The following is a 7,330-nucleotide window of genomic DNA, read 5'->3' on the forward strand; positions in this document are numbered from 1 at the left end:
GACAGTTGTGTGCCTTTCCAAATCATGTCAAATCAATGGAATTTACCACAGGTGGACTCCAATCAAGTTGTAGAAATGTCTCAAGGATGATCAATGGAAACAGGATGAACCCCCACCCCCCCAGACGATTCCACAGGTGAAGAAGCCGGAAATTAAGGTCATGGGCTGGCGTGATTACTTGTGGTCTGCGGTTGGGAGGCCAGTTGGATGTACTGCCAAATTATCTAAAACGACATTGAAGGCAGCCTATGGTAGAGAAGCTAACATTCCATTATTTGGCAACAGCTCTGTTGGACATTCCTGCAGTCAGTGTGCCAATTGCACACTCCCTCAAAACTTGAGACATCTGTGGCATTGCGTTGTATGATGACACTGCACATTTTCGAGTGTCCTTTTATTGTCTCCAGCACAAAGTGCACCTGTGTAATAATTATGCCGTTTAATCAGCTTCTTGATATGCCACACGTGTCAGGTGGATGGAAAAACTTGGCAAAGGAGAAATGTTTACTAATAGAGATGTAAACAAATTTGTACGCAACATTTGAGAGAAATAAGCCTTCGTGCATATGGAACATTTCTGGGATCTTTAATTTCAGCTCATGAAAAATGGGACCAACACTTTACATGTTGTGGGAGGAATACAACTGATCAATTCCTCATGCGCTTGCTCAACTGTCCTACCCAATCAGAACCCAAAATATAAGCTTGTTTGTAAACAAAGTAAATGTAAACAAACACTGTCTAGCCTCAAAGCATGGTTAAAACTATAATGTTGATATCATGGATGGCTGTCCATAGTTCTGTCTATGAATTTGTGTGGTTACATTTATCCAGGCCCATCCCTAAGTTTTTTTACCAAAATTGAGGCGGGGTGTCCACTTTGTTATTGTTTCAATTAAGGATTCTAGCTTTAAGACACCTTGATGACCATTTAGTGATAGGTGACTGGTACCACTGCCATTACAACATGCTGTTTATAAATGCTTTGTTTTGTGGATACTCTTACTTTGAAGGCAATGTAGGTAGAGTACCTCAGATAAGAGGTGGTTGATTCCAAAACAGAGATTTTATGTTTTATTTTCCATGAAGAGTGAACACTGAAATAATGTTTGAAAAAACTGCAATACACTGACATTACCTTTCTTACAGTGGTCTGAACTTAAACAACTAAAATATACAAACCACTACCTTCTACTCAAAGGTGTAATGGGGCTCATGCAGTAGGCTTTTTAATGAACTTAAAATGGACAACTCTAATTTAATGTTTGAAAAAGTCATTATTAAAAAAGGTAAATTGTACAGTAATTGGGACATGTGTGCTGCTCAGTAAGCTTTAAGCTCTCGAACAGGATTTGTGTGGTTGATGCTGCATCAATACACTACACAAAAGGCTTGGGGGCTTTTTCTACAGAAATACATAAACCTCTTCCTAACTGCTTCACAAAAAAAGCAACAATTTACTTTCAACACAGGCACAAATGAAAACTTATTTCCAGCAATGGAAAAACATGAATCAAGACACAAAAGGAACAATTTCCTTCAAAGATATTGCTAACTGGTATATAGATGAGTGACGAAGAGCAGCATTAGATACTGAACAGTATACAAAGATATTAATATTCAGAGTTGATTCACATTATCTACCAAAGTCATATTCTAGTTCACATTATCTACCAAAGTCATATTCTAGTTCACATTATCCACCAAAGTCATAACTATTATCACAATAGCCCAGATATGTTAAACCAGATGGAAGAGGAAGGGTAAATGCAGATGTGGCACCTTATTAAGCAGTAGTTGTGAGTTCAAGATTTGGAAACTGAACTCTGGAGTAAATAGTTGAGGCAATGCAGTTGGGCCTTGGTCGTCTTGGTGGGGGTACCAGCTGTATCACTTCATACTGAAAACAATGTGGATATGAGTGAAAACATCCCTCATAAAGATAAATATTATTTAATATTCATATACTATATATATATATATATTCCCACTACAGATACTGACCTCTAGACTGTCTGCCCTTTCAGGTGGTTCAGGGGTTGGAGGAGAGTCATGGTTCTTCTGGCAAGCAGCTCTCTTCCACCGCACTGAAATGGCTAAGATGACCCATATAGATGAAATTAGAATATACTATTGTGATCACACGTCACTGAGTAATATTTTGTGTATTGCAGTGTGTATTGGATCTGCATGCAGGAAAAAGTACAGTAACAAATAATCCTAACATTGCATGTAAAGGCAGGAAAGGTTAGCCTGGTATCCAGTCTAAAGAAAAGTTTTAGTAAGATACAAAATATAATAATATGCCATTTAGCAGACGCTTTTATCCAAAGTGACATTTTACGTATGGGTGGCACCGGGAATCAAAGCCACATGCATGGTGGTGCCACCCAGATGTTACAAGGTTACTAACAAACCCCATTTTAAGACTGTAGAAACACACCATACCACCCAGATGTTACAAGGTTACTAACAAACCCCATTTTAAGACTGTAGAAACACACCATACCACCCAGATGTTACTAGGTTACTAACAAACCCCATTTTAAGAGTGTAGAAACACACCCTACCACCCAGATGTTACTAGGTTACTAACAAACCCCATTTTAAGAGTGTAGAATCACACCATACCACCCAGATGTTACTAGGTTACTAACAAACCCCATTTTAAGAGTGTAGAAACACACCATACCACCCAGATGTTACTAGGTTACTAACAAACCCCATTTTAAGAGTGTAGAAACACACCATACCACCCAGATGTTACTAGGTTACTAACAAACCCCATTTTAAGAGTGTAGAAACACACCATACCACCCAGATGTTACTAGGTTACTAACAAACCCCATTTTAAGAGTGTAGAAACACACCTGACAGCAATAAAATGAGCACTGCATTTAAGACCCCGGATCCAATGAGAAGACCCTTTAGCCATGTTGTGTTGACGGCTCTCGGTTGCTCTGAAGCTTCAGGGTCAACTGAAATGTGCAAATGTACTTTTTTTAAATTTAGTGCATTCATTTCAACAAAATTTGATATCCTATATAAGCACAATATATTTACAATAATTAAAACACTTCCCAGACTATTAAAGTTACTGTTAAATCAGTTGGAAAATTAAAGACATAATCACTTACGAAACATCAAACTTTTGTTTGTTGTTTCATTGATTGATTGATTGAAGTCCTGCAGTTTTATGGTAAATATGTGTAGCCTACATCCACTTTGAGTTATGGTACATTTCTGTAGTGGTCTTGCACCTTGCTGCATAAAACATGAACAAGAACACTTTGCAAATGTATATTTTAGAAAACATATAGTATATTGATCATTGAATGAAATGTGCACTTACCAGTGGTCATGAGTCTGGTGCCGTTACTGAAAAGGAGACTATCGTTTTCTTTCTTTGCACAGTAGTACACTCCACAATCATCTACTGTTACATTCTGTATGAACAATCTATTTCCTGTTTCTAATGAATATTTCTGTCTATAATTATTATTGTAATAAAAAGCAACAAGATTACTACTAGAGAAAGAGCGGAGTATGGCCAGTGGAGGCTGTGGGTGGCGATGTAGGTACCAGTGTGCATCAGTTACAATAAGAGAACAGTTCAGGGTTGCATTGTGTCCAAGTTCTACCAGTGTCTCTGTCAAAGCCTCAGTTCCAACACACAGTCTTAAGACACCTAAGAACAGAAGAATCCATGAGACACTTCATTTATTGTCAAATGAAAGTAAAATAAATAGGAAAAATAAATGGTCTTACAGAACAGACAGGCAACAATCCATGACATCCTCAGAGCTGTGATAAATCTTTGAGACTGAACTGACTTCCTCCTTCTAACAGACATCTGACTGAACACACAGTGCGACCACATGATCAAACCATAGTTTACAAAAAGCTAAAAGAAACACTCTTTAATGAAGAGCACTGAGGAAGTGAATGTTTCCTTTAATAACACTGTGGTGTCAAAGTAAAATAACTTTCTAATTGAAAGGTTGACTGAACTAATAAGCTTTTACTGTGGAGCATATGTTCAATCTCAAGATATCAACAAAACGTCTGTCATTTGGTAGTACAATATTAATAACTGATCTGGAAATACTTCAATATCTTAGTAAGTAAAGCTGCATCTTGTTGACAGGAGGGACACACTGACTCAATCCTATTTCCAATTTGATTTAACAGATGGCCCTGGTTTTTAAAAACATTATGCATTTAAATCAGCAACAAATATTGTATTAAAAGTGCATTAAATTTAGTTCACAAAAGCAAAGCTAAAATGTTTGGTATTTTACTAGGATCCCCATTAGGTGTTGCAGCGGTCCTATCAGTTAACACTGTGGCTTCAGGCAATTTGGAATAACTTTTTTACTCACCTCTAGGAAGGTGGTTCAAGCAAGATATATATTTGCAGTCACTTATTACATACATTAAAGAAAAAATAAGTATTTCAGCAGTTTAACCACTCAGAACTTGTCAACAGTCTCATAAGCAGTACAATGACCAACTTATGTGATGTACATCAAAGGAAATGGAGAGTTGGACTGAGGAGGAGAAACAGGAAGGGGCTGAGGTTCTATCCTTTGAGGCTCACGCTGCTGCTCTTTGGACCAATTTTAGGCTCAGGAGTTGGTTTCTCTGTAAAATAAAGAGGGACATTTCCATAGTGTTATCATACTGTATCATCAACTTCTTAAAACTGTTCATGGAAATTCCAATAAAGTATAGATAAGAGGCTGTTACACTTGGTTGTAATACAAACCTTGAACAGAAAGTTCCACTTGATGATGAATGTTCACTGTTGGTATGAAACATGAATAACTCCCACTATCAGAGTCCTTGAGATCAGTCAGTAGGAGAGAGAAGTTGCCGTTTGCACATTCCTCAGGGAAAATCCTGATTCTGTTTCTGAACTGACGGTCTTGATCTGTCAAGTCTGCTTTTCCACTGACAATAATGTAGACATTACGGTCATCCTTATATCGCCAAAATATGGTGACCTCTTCAGTAGGCATTGCATTGTACCTAGGTCCCGTGTGGCTCAGTTGGTAGAGCATGGTCTTTGCAACGCCAGGGTTGTGGGTTCGATTCCCACGGGGGACCAGTACGGAGGAAAGAAATGTATGCATTCACTACTGTAAGTCGCTCTGGATAAGAGCGTCTGCTAAATGACTAAAATGTAAATGTCAAAATGTACATGGTAAAATAACCTTCCCTCTTGTAAAACCTTCAACTCTCTCCTGCAAAGAGCCTACAAAACACAGACATCAAAATTATCCTCCAATGAATCCACTGACATCAATATGCCATTTTGCACATGTAGAATAAGAACAAACAATATTAAGCATGACTGATATTAATACCTTGGAGTTCCATCAACAAGATCACATGTTATGGTTGGGAACGAGACTAGCAGGGTTATAAACACAGTGGCCTGGCTGAATATAAAAGAAAGGCTGAGCAACCAATCATAATACTGATGTGAATGGCCCATATTGGCACTGAGAGGTGAGTGCATTCCAAAGGGGTAGAGTCAACCTAAAGGACATGTTGCAACAGATGTGATGTTCCTCCCCATTGTGCATTTTACATAGGCCTAGTTTTTAATCTGCCTAAGGAACTGATAGGCCTAGTTTTTAATCTGCCTAATGAACTCATAGGCCTAGTTTTTAATCTGCCTAAGGAACTGTTACTTTACTGTAATTGAAATGCCTTCAGACTAGACTGCATCCATATGTCAAAGTATGTGTAAAGTAACAATGTAGTCTATGTATTAACTAGCCAAAACAAAAGACGCAGTGAAGTGTGTTTTATAGGCTAACCTGTGAGTGCAGGTAACGGACGGTACAGTGGGGGCCACAGTGTCTTCTGATCCCTCCTGTGTCATCCTCTTATCCCTCCTGTCTCAGCCTCCAGTATTTATGCTGCAGTAGTCTATGTGTCGGGGGGCTAGGGTCAGTCTGTTACATCTGGAGTATTTCTCTTGTCTTATCCGGTGTCCTGTGTGAATTTAAATATGCTCTCTCTAATTCTCTCGGAGGACCTGAGCCCTAGGACCATGCCTCAGGACTACCTGGCATGATGACTCCTTGCTGTCCCCAGTCCACCTGGCCGTGCTGCTGCTCCAGTTTCAACTGTTCTGCCTGCGGCTATGGAACCCTGACCTGTTCACCGGACGTGCTTGTTGCACCCTCGACAACTACTATGATTATTATTATTTGACCATGCTCATGTTCATTTATGAACATTTTAACATCTTGACCATGTTCTGTTATAATATCCACCCGGCACAGCCAGAAGAGGACTGGCCACCCCTCATAGCCTGGTTCCTCTCTAGGTTTTTTCCTAGGTTTTTGGCCTTTCTAGGGAGTTTTTCCTAGGGAGTTTTTCCTAGCCACCGTGCTTCTTTCACATGCATTGTGTGCTGTTTGGGGTTTTAGGCTGGGTTTCTGTACAGCACTTTGAGATATCAGCTGATGTACGAAGGGCTATATAAATACATTTGATTTGATTTTGGGGGAAAAAAGTACTGCTGATTTTGTACGTTTGCCCACTGATAAAGAAAGGGTCAGTCTATAATTTTAATGGTAGGTTTATTTGAACAGTGAGAGGCAGAATAACAACAAAAATATCCAGAAATACGCATGTCAAAAATGTTATAAAATGATTTGTAAGTGGGCAAACGTACAAAATCAGCAGGGGATCAAATACTTCCCTCCCCCCCACTGTAAGAGGTCTCTGTAGTACAGGTCTATCCACCTTATTTGAGATTGCAGGGACATTCCTCACGACCTAGACAGGTCTACTTGCTACATGTTGAACATTAGGCTACCTAGTTACATTTGTTGAGTTGACTAACGTCGTGGGAGGGACAACACTCATCGCATGTGCCTTCGTTGGGTTGGCAAGCTAGCTAATGATTAATGTTTGGTTAGCTAGGATCCATCTCTGCCTAACAGGCCAAGGTCAGGCCTCTCACAGCCATATGAACTAGTAGCTAGCTAAATAATTGGCCACGTTTAGGCTACTTCAGCTAGCTAGCTCCTGGCAATATAATTCGACATAGTTATGTTCTTATATATAAATGCAGATGGCCAGTTAACTAAATTAGCCATATTATCAGATTAAAATAAAAGCAGGACTAATGATTTTGATAATTTGTTAGCTAGCCTAGATCTAACACTTCTGCAAACCTAATTTGGGTCTTGTAGCCAACGCGTTATAACGTTATCGAGCAAGAGCATCTGTTTAACTGGTATAGCTACGTGGTTAGTTCACAACACCAATCGTACAAATAAATCTACCTTTTATTCATTTATTCTTA

At 39.1% G+C, this 7,330-nt stretch overlaps 1 long non-coding RNA gene across 2 annotated transcripts; it reads right to left on the bottom strand.

Moving 5' to 3' along the window:
* Positions 1–569: 569 nt before the first annotated feature.
* LOC115179171 (uncharacterized) lies at positions 570–4,582 on the bottom strand. Of its 2 annotated transcripts, none has more exons than XR_003872870.1 (4): positions 3,353–4,582; positions 2,871–2,978; positions 2,005–2,096; positions 570–1,900 (listed from the first exon to the last, which is right to left on the bottom strand). It is a non-coding gene; the product is annotated as an uncharacterized LOC115179171 (long non-coding RNA). The 2 variants fall into 2 exon arrangements; XR_003872871.1 differs by lacking the exon at positions 3,353–4,582 and adding an exon at positions 3,138–3,328.
* Between the last annotated feature and the right edge of the window lie 2,748 nt (positions 4,583–7,330).

Source organism: Salmo trutta, chromosome 39, assembly GCF_901001165.1.
Source record: "Salmo trutta chromosome 39, fSalTru1.1, whole genome shotgun sequence".
Lineage (NCBI taxonomy): Eukaryota > Metazoa > Chordata > Actinopteri > Salmoniformes > Salmonidae > Salmo > Salmo trutta.